This window comes from Petaurus breviceps, unplaced genomic scaffold (assembly GCF_028583685.1).
Source record: "Petaurus breviceps papuanus isolate PSGF00001 unplaced genomic scaffold, PetGlider_PUasm1.0 98, whole genome shotgun sequence".
In the NCBI taxonomy this organism is placed as follows: domain Eukaryota; kingdom Metazoa; phylum Chordata; class Mammalia; order Diprotodontia; family Petauridae; genus Petaurus; species Petaurus breviceps.
The window spans coordinates 41,572,374-41,589,034 of NW_027187460.1; the positions used below are offsets into that span (position 1 = coordinate 41,572,374).

General features: G+C 35.4%; 1 pseudogene; it reads right to left on the reverse strand.

Annotated features, from left to right (window-relative positions):
- Nucleotides 1–8,179: 8,179 nt before the first annotated feature.
- LOC138155995 (hepatoma-derived growth factor-related protein 2-like) overlaps nucleotides 8,180–16,661 on the reverse strand; it is a 29,277-nt pseudogene continuing 20,795 nt past the window's right edge.

Genomic DNA, 16,661 nt, shown 5'->3' on the forward strand with positions numbered 1-16,661 from the left:
TCTTCTTCTTCTTCTTCTTCTTCTTCTTCTATCATGGCTATCTGGTAATTCAATAATTCTTAAATTATTCCCTTTCAATTTATTTTCCAGGTCAGTTGGTTTCTCAATGAGATATTTCACATTTTCTTCTATTTCTTTCATTCTTTTGACTTTTTCTTTTGTTTCTTGAAGTCTCAGGGAGTCATTAGATTTTACTTGCCCATTTCTAATTTTTAAGGAATTATTTTTCCAGTGAAATTTTGTGCATTTCCCCCCTTTTGACCAATTCTATTTTTTGAGAAGTTCTTTTCTTCAATGAATTTTTGTATCTCTTTCTCAATTTGGTCTATTCTGCTTTTAAAGGAGTTCTTTTCTTCAGTGAATTTCTGTGCCTCTTTTAACATTTGACTAATTCTGTTTCATAAGGTTTTATTTTATTCAATATTTTTGTGCCTCTTTCACCAAGCTGTTAATTCTTTTTTCATAATTTTCTCACAACACTCTCATTTCTTTTCCCAAATTTTTCTCTACCACTCTTACCTTTTTCTTTAACTCTTCTAGGAATTCCCCCTAGCCTTAGATCCAATAACCATTTTATTTGAAACTTTGCTTATAGCAATTTTCAGATTGATTTGCTTTTTGCTTGCATATTTCTTCACTATAAACTTTATGTCAAAGTTACACTCTGGTCACTTTGAGATGAGGAGGCACTGTCAAATTTCACACTTTTTTGTGGTGCTAGATTATGGGGGCTACAAGTTTTCTGTGCTTCCAAGGTAGCATTATCCTAGGAGATGCCTTATGTATTTTAACAATATATAGATATAGAAGGCAGGAAGAGGCCATTAAGTTGATATAGAAAAGGACAGGAAGCATAACACTGCATGAAGCCCCATGGAAAACTACTCCTTTCATCTGTTACTTTTAATGCCTTTGATCCAGTGGTGGAATCCCTGTTTATACTTGATTCAGTCTCAATCTATCAGCTTTGTTGGGGTTTGTCATCTGCCTATCTCTTTGAATTTAGTCATCTTTTCAGTGGTTAAGCAAAGGATTTAGTCTTTTTTACCACTTAGTTTTCTACCTCTTATATAGGAACTGACTTCTAGATATACACTCCCACACTTCACACCCAAATGGACAGGGGAAGTTAAGACCTGAGAAGGCAGAGCCATGACCCCAATTATATTTTACAATCACTGGAAAGGCAACTGTAAGTGGAATTCAGAGGACTTCTGAGAAGTGACACATGAAGAGCAAGTCAGTAGTTTTTGAAGCATAGACACAGTGGGTATAATCAATTTATATTGTCTGTCAGTATTTCTCAAAGTTTGATCTACAGATCACCAGTTTCCAGAAAGTGTTCTCAAGCTGTATATAGCATGAATTTGGATAATGTAGCTGTTGAAATCCATTATTGGAATTTTTAAAAATTATTTTTATGGTGAATTTAATTATAAAGAAATAAGGCATTTCAGTATGGAAGGAGCTTATATAAAAATCTGTGATCTCTAATGTACATTTTTAAAATAGATATGCATACATATTTATTTATTTATGTCTATGATTTAGCAAAATAGAAACCATACTATTCTAAATGTGTATCTTTTCCACTTTTATGCAGATTTTCTGGATACTTAAAGAAAGATGTTGGATGCTTTCATTTCTGTTGCTACCTACTAACCCAGTCCATTCCCCTTTTCACACCCCAGTAGAAACCCTCCCTTATTAAAAATATACATAATTCTTTGAAACAAATTAACATATTGACTATGTCTGGGTATATTTATTGTAATTTAAAGTTATTTTGAAGAAGAATGAGTCAAGTCTGCTGAAAAAATTGACCCCGTTATTTGACACATTTATAGGAAGGCCACCTAGCTAAAACTGAGGCATTTTAGGAAGGGGAGTCAGGTAGAGCAAGGGAAATATATCTGAAGAGCCCACTGGTCCTCTATACTAGATCTGCCACTGATATCTCCAATGCAGGACTAGGAAAGTCAGGGGAAGAGATATATCATGGGAAATCACCAAAGAACTTTAGAGACAGTGAACTTCAAGCCATAGCAAGAGGAAGGAGTCCATGTTGGTCTTGTGAATAACTGTTCCCAAAATGGACTTAACACTAGGAATTACCAAGCTTTCCCTGGGTTTATCTTGACTCTATCCATCAGGCAGTTCTGGGTCAATATATCATAGCAAATTAGATTATGAGGAGTGTCAGAGGAGTCAGGCAAGGCTGACTGACTTAGCATCTCTGACATCACAGATAGGAAGCTTCTAATCAGCTAAGAAATTGGAAGTTTCGGTTTGAAAACCTAATGGGGATAAAAGATTCTAAATATGGGTGGATTTTTTAATAGGGGCAGGGAAGGAGAAAAAGGGAAACTGGCAAGAGAAGGGGAATGTAACAATAGCAACAATAATAACAATAATAGTAATAGCTAACATTTATATAGTGATTTCTTTGGGCCAGCACCATGTTAAGCATCTTCAATTATTATCTAATTTGATCCTCACAACACCCCTGGGAGGTAGGTGCTATTATTATCTCCATTTTAAAAATACAGAAACTGAGGCACAGATAATCTAAATGACTCGCTCAAGGTCACATAGCTAGTATGTGTCTAAGGTGTGACTTGAAGTCAGGTCTTCCCAATTCCAGGCCCAGCACTCTATTCATTGTACCACATAGCCAGAGTATGAATGTTGACGTTTAAGGGTTTAGAGGTGCTTGAGACCCCCAAATACAACATGCCAGGTCCTGCTGAACAAATTCCACTCAAGCCTTCTCTCAGCCAAAGAAAAGCAAAGTTTTTTTAAAGATTTGCCATAATGGGTAGATTCTTAAGGAGCCTAAGTATTTGTGAAGCTTGTAAGTGGGCCAGAATAATCTGACACAGAGTGAGTCATTGCTAGATTACTCTCAGCACCTTCATGGAGGCAAGATGGATCTTATATACAGAAAGATTGTGGGAGGATTTAGGGGCAGTCTAGAAGAGGGGTTTGGAGAGGATCTTTGAGAAGGAGTCTAAGGAGGATCTTGAGGAACTGAGGTTAGACTCCAGAAATGGGAATAAGGGTGGGAAATAGCTGAAGGCTTCCTGGAGATGACAGACAATGGAGGGCTAGGCTACTTTAAGGGTAGCAAATTTGGGTATAGATATTTTGATAGAATCAAGGGTGGGAAGTAGCTGGACAATGGAGGGCTAGGCTAGGTTAAGAGTAACAGAGATTTGGGCATAGCTATCATGAAAATCTTATGGCCTCAGCCAAATGCCTCATCAAATGGGAAGATTGACTCAAAGTTCAAGGGGTTTCCCAGAGTCTGTCCCCCATCATGAACAGTTATTGAGTAGAGTAACACTAAGCCTAAAACAAAATATATTGCTCTATACTACAAGAACGATGATGTTTATACTTTATCTCTGACATGGATAATTAAGAATTTCACCACTTTAAACGAATTTCATGGATTAGTGTTCAAGATAACTCAAAAAAGGGGAAGGATTCAAAAGAATAGAAAATATAAATATTATCTATTTACCTGTCTCTATCTTTTTCATCTGATTATCTCTCTAAATACTCACATATGAATGTGTGTTTACTTGCATGTGTATAGTGGCATCTGTGATTTCATTGATGCAGGCAGTTTCTAGTCAGTATATTCCTCTTCCAATGAAGATTGTACTGATGAGGTATGGGCTCTTGGAGCCCCCTTGAGCTGTCCTTGAGTCCTTGAGGTACAGGCTCTGGGAACCTCCCCACTTGAACTCTGATTAAATCATCCTATTTGATAAGACATTTGCAGGAGGCCATAAGCCTTACATTGTGGCTGGGCCCAAACCTCTGTTACTTGACTTCCTACCCTTGAACTTTTCAAAATATCAATCTTGAACTGATCTAGCCCACCATTGTCTGTCAGCTCCAGGAAGCCTCCAACGAATTCCCAAATGACACAGTCCCCAGAGTGGTTTGTACCCGGCATGCGGCCAGGTGCTTGGCACCAGAAACAAGAGCCCTTTGGGGCTGCCTCCCCCCACCGGGTCAGTTAAAAAATGATCCATTCAGGGAACCATAAAAATGAAGATATTACCTATAAAGAGGGTTAGGGTTACTCTGAAGACCCCAAAATACCAACATGCTGGTTACTGCTGAATGAAGTCAAATCAAGTCTTCTCAGCCAAAGAAAAGTAAAGTTTATTAAAAATTCACAAGTATTAGACGCAGAGTAAGTCTGTGTTAGGTCATTCTATGGTGCTCTCACGTACATGGAGGGAAGATGGAATCTTATATACAGAAGGTTGTAGGAAGAATCTAAGGGTGGTCTAGAGGAGGAGTTGGGGGAGTGTCTTCAGGAGTCAGATGAGGTCAATGAATGATTAAGGGTGGGAAGTTGCTAGAGGCTAGGAGCTGACAGACAATGGTGGGCTAGGCCAATTCAAAGGTGGATTGATATTTTGATAGGCTCAAGGGTGGGAAGTCTAGTAACAGAGGTTTGGGCCCAGCCACAATGTAAGGCTTAGAGCCTCAAGCAAATGACTCACCAAATAGGACAATCTAATCAGACTTGGGGGGGGGGGGTGGTTCCCAGAGCCTGTACCTCAAGGACTCAAGGAGAGCTCAAGGGGGCTCTCAGAGCCCATACCTCATCAGTACCAGTTCAGAAGATTAGAGTCAGAGAGTTATGTAGAGCACTTGGAGATTAAGAGAAATATTCAGGTCACACGAAGAAAGTATGTGTCAATGGCCCAATATCAACTCAGGCCTACCTGACTCAAACCATTTCTTTATGTTCTATATCAAGCTGCCTTTCACCAAGGTAACAAAAAGTTACAAAAAAGACAATAGCAACTAGCAATGAACTGATCAATAAACACTTATTAAGCACCTTCTATATACTAGACACATGGGATATGTAGACAAAAATAATAAAATAATTCTTGCTCTAAAGGAATTAAAATTTAATCAGAGTAAAAACAAAAATAATAAATAATATTTGTAAACTGCTTACTACGTGCACTGTGCTAAACTCTTTACAATAATTATTGCATTTGATCCTTAGAACGATACTGGGAGGTAGGTAGTATCATTATCCTCATTTTACAGATGAGGAAACTGAGGCAAATGTTAAGTGACTTTTTTAGGGTCATGCAGTTAGTAAGTATCTGTGTTCAGGTTTAAACTCAGGTCTTCCTGATTCTAGGCCCAAAATATTATCCACTTTGTAGTTTAGAAAAACAATATGTATACATACAAATCAATAGAGAATATATACAAAATAAATGTAATATAATGGGAGATATTAATAGGAAGGAGATCAGGAAAGGACTCTGAAGTTGCTTGATATTTGAACTGACCTTTTGAAGGGTCCCAGGGGTTCTGAGAGTTGGAGGCAAAGTGACAGAACATTCCAGACATGGGAAATAACCTGTGAAAAGTCAAGAAGATGATAGTTTCAGTTTGTTATACAAGGAACAAGAAGTAGGCTATTTTGGCTGGAACATAAAGTGCCTGAAGGAAAATAATACAAAATAAGCCTGGAAAAGGAGAATGGAGCCAGATTGTGAAGAGTTTTGCAAACCAACAGAAGATTTTTTTTTTTCTATTTTATTCTAATGAAATTAAGGAAGCACTGGAGTTTTTTCACCCCCGCAGAAGTTGATCTGGTCACCCTATGCTTTAGAAATGTCACTGTGGATGCATACGGAGGACAAAGTACAGACCTATTCATGAGCACTGTGTGTTCTTCAAATTACTTCTTATTATAATAGTCCATTCACCACAGTGTACTTTGTAAAATAATGAGGATGAACTAGGCATCTTTTTATAAATTTTCTACATCAATTTGCATCTTTACAGTAACACAATTTGATAAGTAAAGGGAATATCAAATGTTGCTGGCTTTATTTGTGGATAAACAGCATTTGACATAGTGAAGTTAAAGGACATATAAGAGGATTTCAACCAAATATTCCCCATGCATATATTAAGGAAATAAAAATGGCCTTAATAGATTTAATTATTTCTTCCTTGATTCACTCTCTAGACTGTGCCTTAGTAGGCTTGTCCAGCTTGGAAATGACTCTCCCCTGGTGCCTAAACTCTCCATATTGGTGAGTCCCTTTTGCTCACTTCACTACCTGATCAACTCACTCTTAGTCCCCCCTTCCCCAGATCTAACCAGATCCTCTTTGTGTTTTGTCTTCCCCTATTAGAATGTAAGGTCTTTGAGGGATGAAGCTAGTCTTATATGTCTTCTTAAAGGTAAATTATCAGCATTTAGCATGGTACCTTTAATATAATAAATGCTTAATAATTCTCTCTCTGTCTCTCTCTCTCAGAGACAATTCCATTAAATGATCCTTTGATTATGTTTATCAAACAATAAAGAAAATGTAGAGATATCTCCTTCTCAAAGGCCCTCACCATTATCATGAAGAAGATCCTGTGTAGATGATGTCCTCATGGATACTGACATTCCCTAGATGCTTCTATTTGTTAATGACCTTGTGCTGATGGCTTAAATCCTTGGGGCAACAAAATTCTTGTCAATAAGATTCATGGTATTGTAAGGGACCATTATCCTAGGAATCCATAACAAAGAAGAAAAAAAAAAACCCTCCATGGAGAAAAGAATGGATATTAAACCAGATCAGAAGACAAGAGTCTGATGGGTAGCCCCCTGAGTTAACATCCTAGGCACTGCATTTAAGAGAAGATCTGATGAAGTGAATATAGTGGATCACATTTAAGAAATTGGGCTCTATATATTTTCAATGATCCAAATCAACTCCTTATTAGAGAAATTTAACTCTATGAGACAATATTCTAATATAAACATTCAAGAAATGAAAGCTAATATACACATAACTGTACATAGAACTACAAAATATGGACTGGCCACATAGCAAGAGGGAAAGATACTCTATGTATATCCATGACACGTTTTTAAAAACTAAAGGATAGTTTTCAATGTCTTATACACATTCTATATGAAAGATTTGTGAAAAGTCACAGACAAGAATTTCAGGGAATGTGAAGGCAGGTGATAGCACATTAATGTGATCATGAAGACTGAAAAATGACTGAACAACAATGAATAAATCTTAGTTATACATAAGAACATCTATAAAAGACAAAACTAAGGACATTTATATTCATACAAAATAGGAAGAATGGTCATGTAATGAAAATATTACTGAAATGCCACATGAATTTCAAGGAAAAAAGAAAAGAATCAAAAGATATCATATAGTATATTGTATAGATTCTCTATGGAGAAGTAATATAAAGATATTATCAAGAATCTCATAAATTTGTGTGATGAGAATTTAGGGATGAATTTGCAAAAGAAATAGAAGCCAGAAGCAAGGAAAAAGTGGAAATGGAATATTAACTGGCCTAGGACCAATACCTTTTATAACTATAACATTCTCTCCAGAGGTTTGGTTTTGTCATGGGCTGCTCAGTGTCTAGCACTTAGCATGATTCAGAGACATGAATAAGAAATGACCAGGCCATGTGGGTAGTTCAAGGAAAAACGATGAACTCCATTTATTGATTCTCGGGACAAGGTTTTTATAGAGCAATGAGACAAAGGAAGGGGACTCATGTATTCATATCATTATCTTAGTCTGTCATATTGTGAAAGTAGCATGGCAGTAAGGCTTTTGTTCTCTAGGTGCCAGAAAGTTTTAGGAAAAGTCAGTTAACTCCTTTCATATGCAGTCCCATTACAAAGGATTCTCTTGAGAGCTGGCTTCAAGGCCTGAAGCCAAAGTCTCATCATCAAGTACATCTGCATAGGAACTGACCACCTAAGAATTCAAATATTTTGATTTTGAACAACTAAAGTCTTGGGGCAGAGCCTATTGGTCTCAGAACTCAAACAACATCCTTCTAAGTGTAACCCATATCAAAAGAATCTTCAAAGAGGTGTTTGATATTCAGGACCACTGATATCAAGGTAATTATCTGAGTCCTGGATCAAGCCTCTTTGGCTCCCAACAGGTTTATCTTTGCAACTCTTAAGCCTTGTTGTCTACAAGCATTTCATCTCAAGAAAAATAGATTCCATTGGGAATGAATCCCAGGAGCTGAAATACAAACCAGTTCAGGTGGTCAACAACCATTCATTAAATGTTTGTAATGTGTCAGGCACTAAATTAAGATCTAGGAGTAAAAAGAAAGACAAATATCATTCATCATCATCATCATCATCGTCAGCATCACCATCACCACCACCACAATCATCATCAGTATCATCATCATCATCATCATTCCTATGCTCTGGAATTCACCAATGTAATGGAGGAGACAACATGCAAACAGAAACTGTATGGACAAAAGATACATTCAGTGTAAAAGGAAGGTAATCTTGGAGCATAGGTTCCCAGAGTGGGCAACGCCACCCCACAGGGGGCACTGGAATGATCCAGGGGGGTGGTTGTACCTTGAATGCAATTGGGGGTGTTGGATAAAAATAAGGGAGTGGTGGAAGCATAAGTAAAGAGAAGAAAATTTCAAAAAAACATTTGCATATTTTATCTGTTGAGTAACAGAGTTAAAGTAGTAGTGATTACATTATTTTCCAAACACACAAAATGCAAGTTATAATAATTAGTGGTCAAGTCTGCCAACAGATCTTAACTAGCAAGTGTTGGCAGGTGAGCATGTTGCACATGGTTAGGAAGTCCAGCATGCATTGGCAGGAATATGTGCATGTAATGACTTGTTTACAATATGATACTATATGGTTCCATGATGCGGTATAATATCATCAAAATTTCATTGCAGGAATAACCCCACAAATTTACAATGAATCATTAAATTTAAGATGGATCATTTAAAATATATATTTTATGTTTTGTTTGAAATGATGCAAATTAAAAAACAACAACAACAACAAAAAAACTAGAGGGTTAAAGAAAGTAGATTTCCAGAGGGCCACTGAGTATTTTTTAAAAATGGGGCAGTAGGCCTAATAACTTTTGGTACCTTTGTCTCAAAGGGAACACAAATTTAGGGGAGAAAGGAAAAGGCCTCCTGCAGAAGATGATATTTGAGATAAGTCTTTAAGGAAGCCAGGGAATTCACAAGGTTGGGGTGGGAGTCAACACAATGGAATTGTACTCTGGAAATCTAGATTATTGACAAACCAAAGAAGATGCAACTGGTACAACCATGTGCTGAATGAAAAGCATTTTGTGAACGATTTTAGTAAAACCAGTACCAGGACAACTGAGGAACCTATACAATAACTCTTGTATAGATTCTGAGCAGGATTATGCTAATGTGTTCTGTCTGCCAATCATATTATAAGATAAACAACAACCATGGTATGACATTTTTGATTGTTTATAGAATGGCATCCTGGGAATGTTGATGAGGTGGGAGGAGGCAGTAATATGAAGTAGAGTTGCTTTTCTCTTGAAAAAAAAATCATTCCATTTTGGGACCTATTTGTCAAAGACTTTCTTCTAATAGTGATTTCAGATTCCTGTAAGTTCCATATAGTGGGGCTATAATTCTAGACTCTGTGCAAACCACAATAGATCTAATCATTCTTGTAATCTTTCAAATATTGAATTAACTTCCCTAAGTCTTTTCTGCACTAAGCTAAATATCATATATTTCATTAATTTATCCTGGTATGATTTGGTTTTTGAGTCACCTCACTGATCTTGCTCATTCTATTTTTACATATATCCAGATACATGAGGGAAACAGAACTACTAGAAAAGAATGGTTTTCATTTTAGTATGGGGTCCTCCCTACCTTTTTTGCCTACTGAAATGATTTCTGAGTGGAAAGCATTGAACAGTGACATTGTCAAATGCTATCACAACAAAAGCTACTATAACATGGAACTTTTAATAAAACAAGCAGTTTCTAAGACTTAGTGAGTGAACTGTGATTTGCTAGCAATACTCAATTTGATATATTTCTAGTATCATAAAATAATTTAGAAATTCCCCTACATGTCGATAAAACGGGATCTAACAGGAATAAAATGATTAAATATACAATTTGGCCACTGGCACCAAAGAGTTGGTGGATATGGATATGTGAGGTGGAAAAAAGGCTTTGCTGTTTTGAAGTCAATGGGAGACCTTGACATGAAAGGGTTAGATAAGAGCTATGTGTTCAGGCTGGGAATTATGAGGTAGGAGGCAGGACTGAGGCACTGGCATGGGTAGAGAACAAGGAGAATCAGACTCTGTATTAAATAAAAATGAATCTCATCAAAAGAATATTTATTTGCCAGGATTGCATGGTCCTCAAATTTATGAGTTCAAAAATTTCAACTGAATGAAGCCTTTTTTTTCTATTTGTTTTGTTATAAAATATGATAACCTATTATTTTTAAAAGTTTTAAATTTTTACCTGTCTTGTAGTGAATGGTCATTGCAAATGTAGATAGAATATTACATTAAAAAACCACACATATTAACCCAGAAAATATTTAACTTTTGTATGAATACATTTAGCAAGATGAATATTTTTAAAGCTTTAATAACAATTCAGAAGTCTGTCATTCACATTTACTATTAGTAAGTAAATCCTATTGCTATATATAAGATAACATGCTTAGATTAAAAAAAAAGTTACAAACCAGTAAGTGATCAAATGACCATCCATTAGATTATAAATATAAAAAAAATTTTAGATATACAAACCTCCCCTCCTCCACATTCTTACCTCCTCCATAATCTCATTTTCCCCTACTCTACCCTTCTTCTTTTGGAGTCTTAAAGATCATTATAAAATGAAAAATACAAACCCTACATCCTTTAATCAACAGGTTCAGAAATGGAATCAAAGAAGAGCTTCTGAAAAAGAAAAAATCTGAAAAAGAGATATATCTAAAGCCATGAAAGAAATATTTCTAGTCAAGGCTGTTCTCACAGTATTGACAATTGTTTTATAGATATACTCTGAAATAGTATCCATTCATAACTTTGAATTTGCCTTTACTCAAAAAGCACCAATTTGTTCATTGAATAACATGTGCCAGGTACTATGCTTGGTGCTACCAAAAATGCAAACAATATTTTTCCTAAAGGAATTTATATGCTACATAGGGGTTGTGATAGGGGTGGGGAGGTGGTGGGGGGGAGGTCAACATATAGCATGAATATGTAAATATGAAATATATATGAATTTAATAAAAAGAAATTCATTGTTTTTCTTTTGACCTGGGAGTAGGGGTGGAGATAGATTTAATGTCCCCTAAGAGGATTAGCAAAACTTGAGTGCAGGAAGTAGAACTTAAGCAGAACCTTGAAAACAGACTTTTCAGGCTACAGAAAAGAGGAGCAAGAGTGGTCCTGATAGGTGGAGGCAGCTGATAGAATGGCACAGAGATTCAAAATGCAGTGTTGTTTATGGGGAAGAGCAAGTAGGTCAAATGGAATAGAAGAAAGTATATGAGCAGAACATTTTGCGAAATAAGAAGGATTTGGAATATATATATATATATATATATATATATATATATATATTTTGAGGTCACTGTTAGTTCTAGGTCTTGGATCTTAAGTTTTCATACCCAGAAAGATAGGTTGCAGATAAATTATAAAGGGTTTTATAAGACAAATAGAAAAAAAAATTGGATTTAGTCTCACAGGCAATAAGGATCCACTGAAGGTTTTTTGGTGGAAGAGTGACATAGTCAGACCTATGTTGAATTTTCCACTGACTGTGCCCAGAAATTTACCATTTCCTAGATAATTTAATTTATATATAATAACACTTAATAACTTCTTAAGGTATACTTGCTTTGATATTAAAATTAGCAAATCTATACAACTAGTCACATTTCTTACATATCCTTCTTCAAAGGTCCTTGTGGGGGAAAAAAAAATTCTGGACAACAGTAACCCATGTTCCAAAACTATAATAATAGCCTGACCATTTTTTTATTTTTTAGAGTTAACCTCAAAGCAATGGTACCTAAGATTTCTGAGGTGTTTAATTAGTCCCATCATTCTTTTCATTAATTAAAGAAATTAGGCAGTCACTGCTGTGATTATAATTTGAATGTCCCTATTTGTTAAAGACACATGCTATCCTGCCTCTATCAGGAAATACAGTAGTAAAAGAAAGCTTTCTTACTTTTTCAATAAAACTTTGTTAATAAAAAACATGAGGGACTTAATATTTTTCTTTTTAAAAGTTTTAAAATGGATTAGCTGTCTTCTAGTGATTTCTTTCATCACAAATAAAAATAGACTATTACATGAGGAAAACATTAGCCCATGTAATTTTTAATTTTTTATTGAAATACATTTGGGGTGGCATGCAGGTTAAGGGGAGGCACATAGATTGCAAAATAAATGTTGGCAGATAGAAGATGGAAAGAAGCCAGGTGTAATATAAGATTACTGATGCATAACACAACTTATAAGAGCTAAAGAGAAACATATGAAGTTTAAAAAAGAGGAAGGGGAATACAATAATGCTTCTACCAATTTGTTACCTTCTTACATCCTTGTCAAAAATTCCCCTGTCCCACTTTGTGGATCAGTCTTATAAATATTGCATGGATGTCTGGTACATAATAGGAACATCATAAATACTTATTGATTGACAGATGAAAAAATAGGTAAATGGGATACAGTTACGGTTATTTTCTTAGTCACTTTATTTTGGTAAGAAATAAGTCTGTTAGGAGTTTGTGCTGGGATTTTTTCTATGCTATTTGTATCTTCTGTATTTCATATGCTTCTTTCCTTTTTGGATGACATTACTTGAATTTCATCTCTAGAATTTTGTATTCTCCAAATTGAGATTCCTAATCACTCAAAAAACTACATAAAGAATGCTTATTGTTGAAACTATGGAAAACAATTCTATGAACACCCTATTGAACTTGTCTTCTAGTGTATACAAATGCACAGATGCATTTATACAAAAATACATAAAGTTATCATGTCATCAATGAATGTTTATGTGTATGCACATATATATATATGTGTGTGTGTGCATAAGTATATAAATGTATATACCTACATAAACCACTACACTCCTAATTTGTAGAGGCACGTGTCTTGTTCATATAAAAGTTACAGGATTTTGTGTGTGTGTAAAATGTTCTAGATGTGAACAGATAGAGATGTGTAAATCTCTATCTCTGTATCTATCTATCTATCTGAAATCTTACATATTCTCCTGCTAGGGATACTTCATTTCCTACCAGGAGAGAAACAGGAGATTGGAGATTCTAAACTGACTGCTCTATTTTCCTCAGACAGTGGCTCCAGACAAAATTTACACATTATAATATCTTTATCCTTGCAAATTTTCAAGTTTTAGGGAATATATTTTTAAAAATATTCACACCAGTCTTCCTGGTCACATTTCATTAGTGGGGAATGGTTGCCCCAAGCAAAAACTAAAAGTTTGACCCTCTTTTCATGAAATGTAAATTAAACAAAGGCCATCACACAGCGAATGGTACACGTGCTCAATTATCCCATTGCTTCAAACATAAATCATCAGAATTAACATAAAATAATTAACAGAAATGAAAGTTATATGGATTACAATATATTAGACTATACAAAGAGCCAATGAGCTTTCCCACTGGGATTAAGATCTCTCTGCTCAACTGAAAGATTATCTGAACTGACTATGGAAACAAAGATATTTTCAAGGTGCCTGATTCTCTATTTGTTGACTTCTTCCAAGAGGAAAGAGGTCCTCCAGGGATCTCCTCCTGAATCTTTGAACTCCATTTCTTTTCTCTCAAAGAAAGAAGACAAAAAAAAATAAGAATTCTTTCCAACCTCTAATCTATTTTTCCCTTCATGCAGATATAAATCATCAAGGAACATTTTCTTATTTAATGAAGAGAATTATGCAAATTCCAGATTTGAGCACTGGGTAACATAGATTTATATTGTTCTATTCTGTCATGTAGCTATCTGATCATCTATCTATACATATTTTTGGCAGAAAATGAAAACTGACAATAAGCTTGGCCCATATATGGACAGTAGGAAGAAATTAAAATTTCATTTAAGGAGCTCAATCTTCTTCCTGAAACAAAGGCCCAATTTTCACCATTCAGGTTGTCAACTTGTTGACCTTCATTCTCTCAACATGACACTAATATTTTTTCTGAAAATTTATTTCCTAGATAATTTCTTTAAAACTTTTTTTGTACATGGATCATTGTTTATAATATACTATGGCCTAATAATTCCCATCATGTCTCTCCATTGACCCTCTCTCATGACCCTCAAAGGTCATACATAATTTTTCTTCTTCAGAAATGGTGGTGTTCTGTGATTCACACCTATTTAATATCATAGGGAACAAATTAATATTAATTATATACATATATGCATATATACCCATATGTACACATATATGCTTATATGTGTGTATTGCATGTGTATGCATATGTGTACACATGTATTTTGGGGGGAGGGACTAACAAGATCATTGAAAGCTCTTCATAGTTTCCACAATGCATGTGATCCCATATTGCTTTTCCTCTTCAGGTCTTGGCGCCATTGCCCATTTCCAGTGAGTATCCAAGATTTACGTACTAATAAATTATCTCAATGGACTGCTCATCAACTAGTTACCTCACCATCAGGGAAGAACTATCCCATAGAAGTGGGATTAGATTAATTCTATTTGATTCCAGAACTTGGAAGCAGTTAGTAGAAATTGTTTAAGCAGACTTTGTCTCAGTGCATTAAAAAAGAAAAGACAAAAAAACAACCAACAACAAAATACACAAAAGATTTGTCAAGAGAACTGTACAAAGTGGAATGGGCCTTACCAGAGGATAATGGCTTACATTTTCTTGAGTTCTTTAAGCAAATTGAATGAATAATCACTTATTGTAGATATTGAAGAGAGGATTCTTATTTAGATATGGTTGAGATTAGTTGAATTCTCAGATCCCTTCATCAGATCCTCAGATCTTTGTTCTCAAAACATTGACCATAGACTTATCATATACTCTTTAAGTCAATTTCTTTTAATTAACCATAAATATCATTGAAGACATTCAGTTGTACTTGTTGATTTACTCAATAAAATGTCCTTTGCTAATATCAACTTCAGAATTTAATTCTTTTTAAGATATTAGAGAATCTTATAGAGGATTTCAGAGGCCATTTAATCCAATCCATACCTATCCCTATATTAATATATTAAACAAATGATCATCCAGTCTCTACTTGAGACTTTCAAGAAGGGAGAAAATACTAGTGACTGAAGTAATCTATTGCATTTTTAGATTGCCTTCATTATTAAGAAGTGTATTGCTTTGTTTTTGTTTTGTTCTTTTCTCTACGGATAGCAGGTCTTAATTTAATTTAATTTTTTAATAATTTCAATCTGTTGTTCTGCTCCTGATTCTCTACTCACAAGCGTAACTGAATAGGTCAAATTGCTCTTCAACAAGACAACTATCATAACCTCTTCCCCACTTCCCCATGTTTTAAATCCAATCATACATTCCCAATTGTTTGAACTTCTCTGAACTTCTCCTTATATGCCATGGACTTAAAATGTTTCAACAGCATGGAACACTTTTAGTGTGCCTATGTCCCTAGATGTATTTGTTATCAGATTTTTGGAAACTATCTCTAAGCTTGCATCAATCAATAGATCCTTTAACATCTTAACAAATGTGAGATACCTTGTTGGAAGAATATCTTTAAAGCAGAGTTTTGCTTTTTAGTCAAATAATCATTTTTTAATTTCTTTTCCTCTTTCATTTGTATTATTTCACTTAGGGATATCATCAATTCTCATGGTTTCAATTATTGCCTCTGTCGAAATAGCTCTCAGATCTACTTGTCCATCTCTAATCTCTCTACAAGATCTCCAAGCTCACATCTTCAGTTTCCAATGAGCTATCTAAAACTGAGTGTCTTATAGACATCTTAAACTCAATATATCCAAAATTGAATTCATTATCTTTCCCCAAATAAAACTCTTCCCTCTTCCTAAATCCCCTATTATTTTTAAGGGTACTACCATCCCCCCAATCACTCAGTTCCAATTGCTTGGGCTCTCAATTCAAGTGTAATCTGTAATCTTCAACTCTCTCTCTCCCTCTCTGTCTCTCCCTTCTCCCTCTTCCCTCCTTCCTTCTCCCTTCTCCCTCCTCCCTCCTTCCTTTCACACTTGTGGGAGCACTCACACACACACACACACACACACACACACATATGACCTGCCAGTTTGTCTGGAACAATGTGTGAAAGATAGTGTGACATGAAACAAAATTTGGAAGGTAGGCTGGAGACAGAACTTTTAAAGTGCTTTTTGTACACAGCATAAATTGTTATAGAAATGTGAGTTATTACTATTATTATCAGAGCTTGGACCTAACTCTAGCCTGAATCCCCCAGCTGCCAGCTAGTATTTCCATAGAATAGAATCTTCTCTTAGATCATTCTCTAGTGTCAACACCAGTCAGAAAACAGTTTGACTTTCAGGGCAGACAGAATTAAAGAATTCAGAGTTTTTAGTCCAACCCCCTGCATGGATTTCATCCACAATAATCCTGACAAATGCTGCTGTCTATTTCCATTTATCTTTTCACAGTCACTGCCCTCCCTCTCTGATGCATTATCCTGGCATGGAGGTAACCCTGGATTCTTGAAGGTTATATTAGCAGTGGCCAAACTCTACCAGTTCTTAGCAGA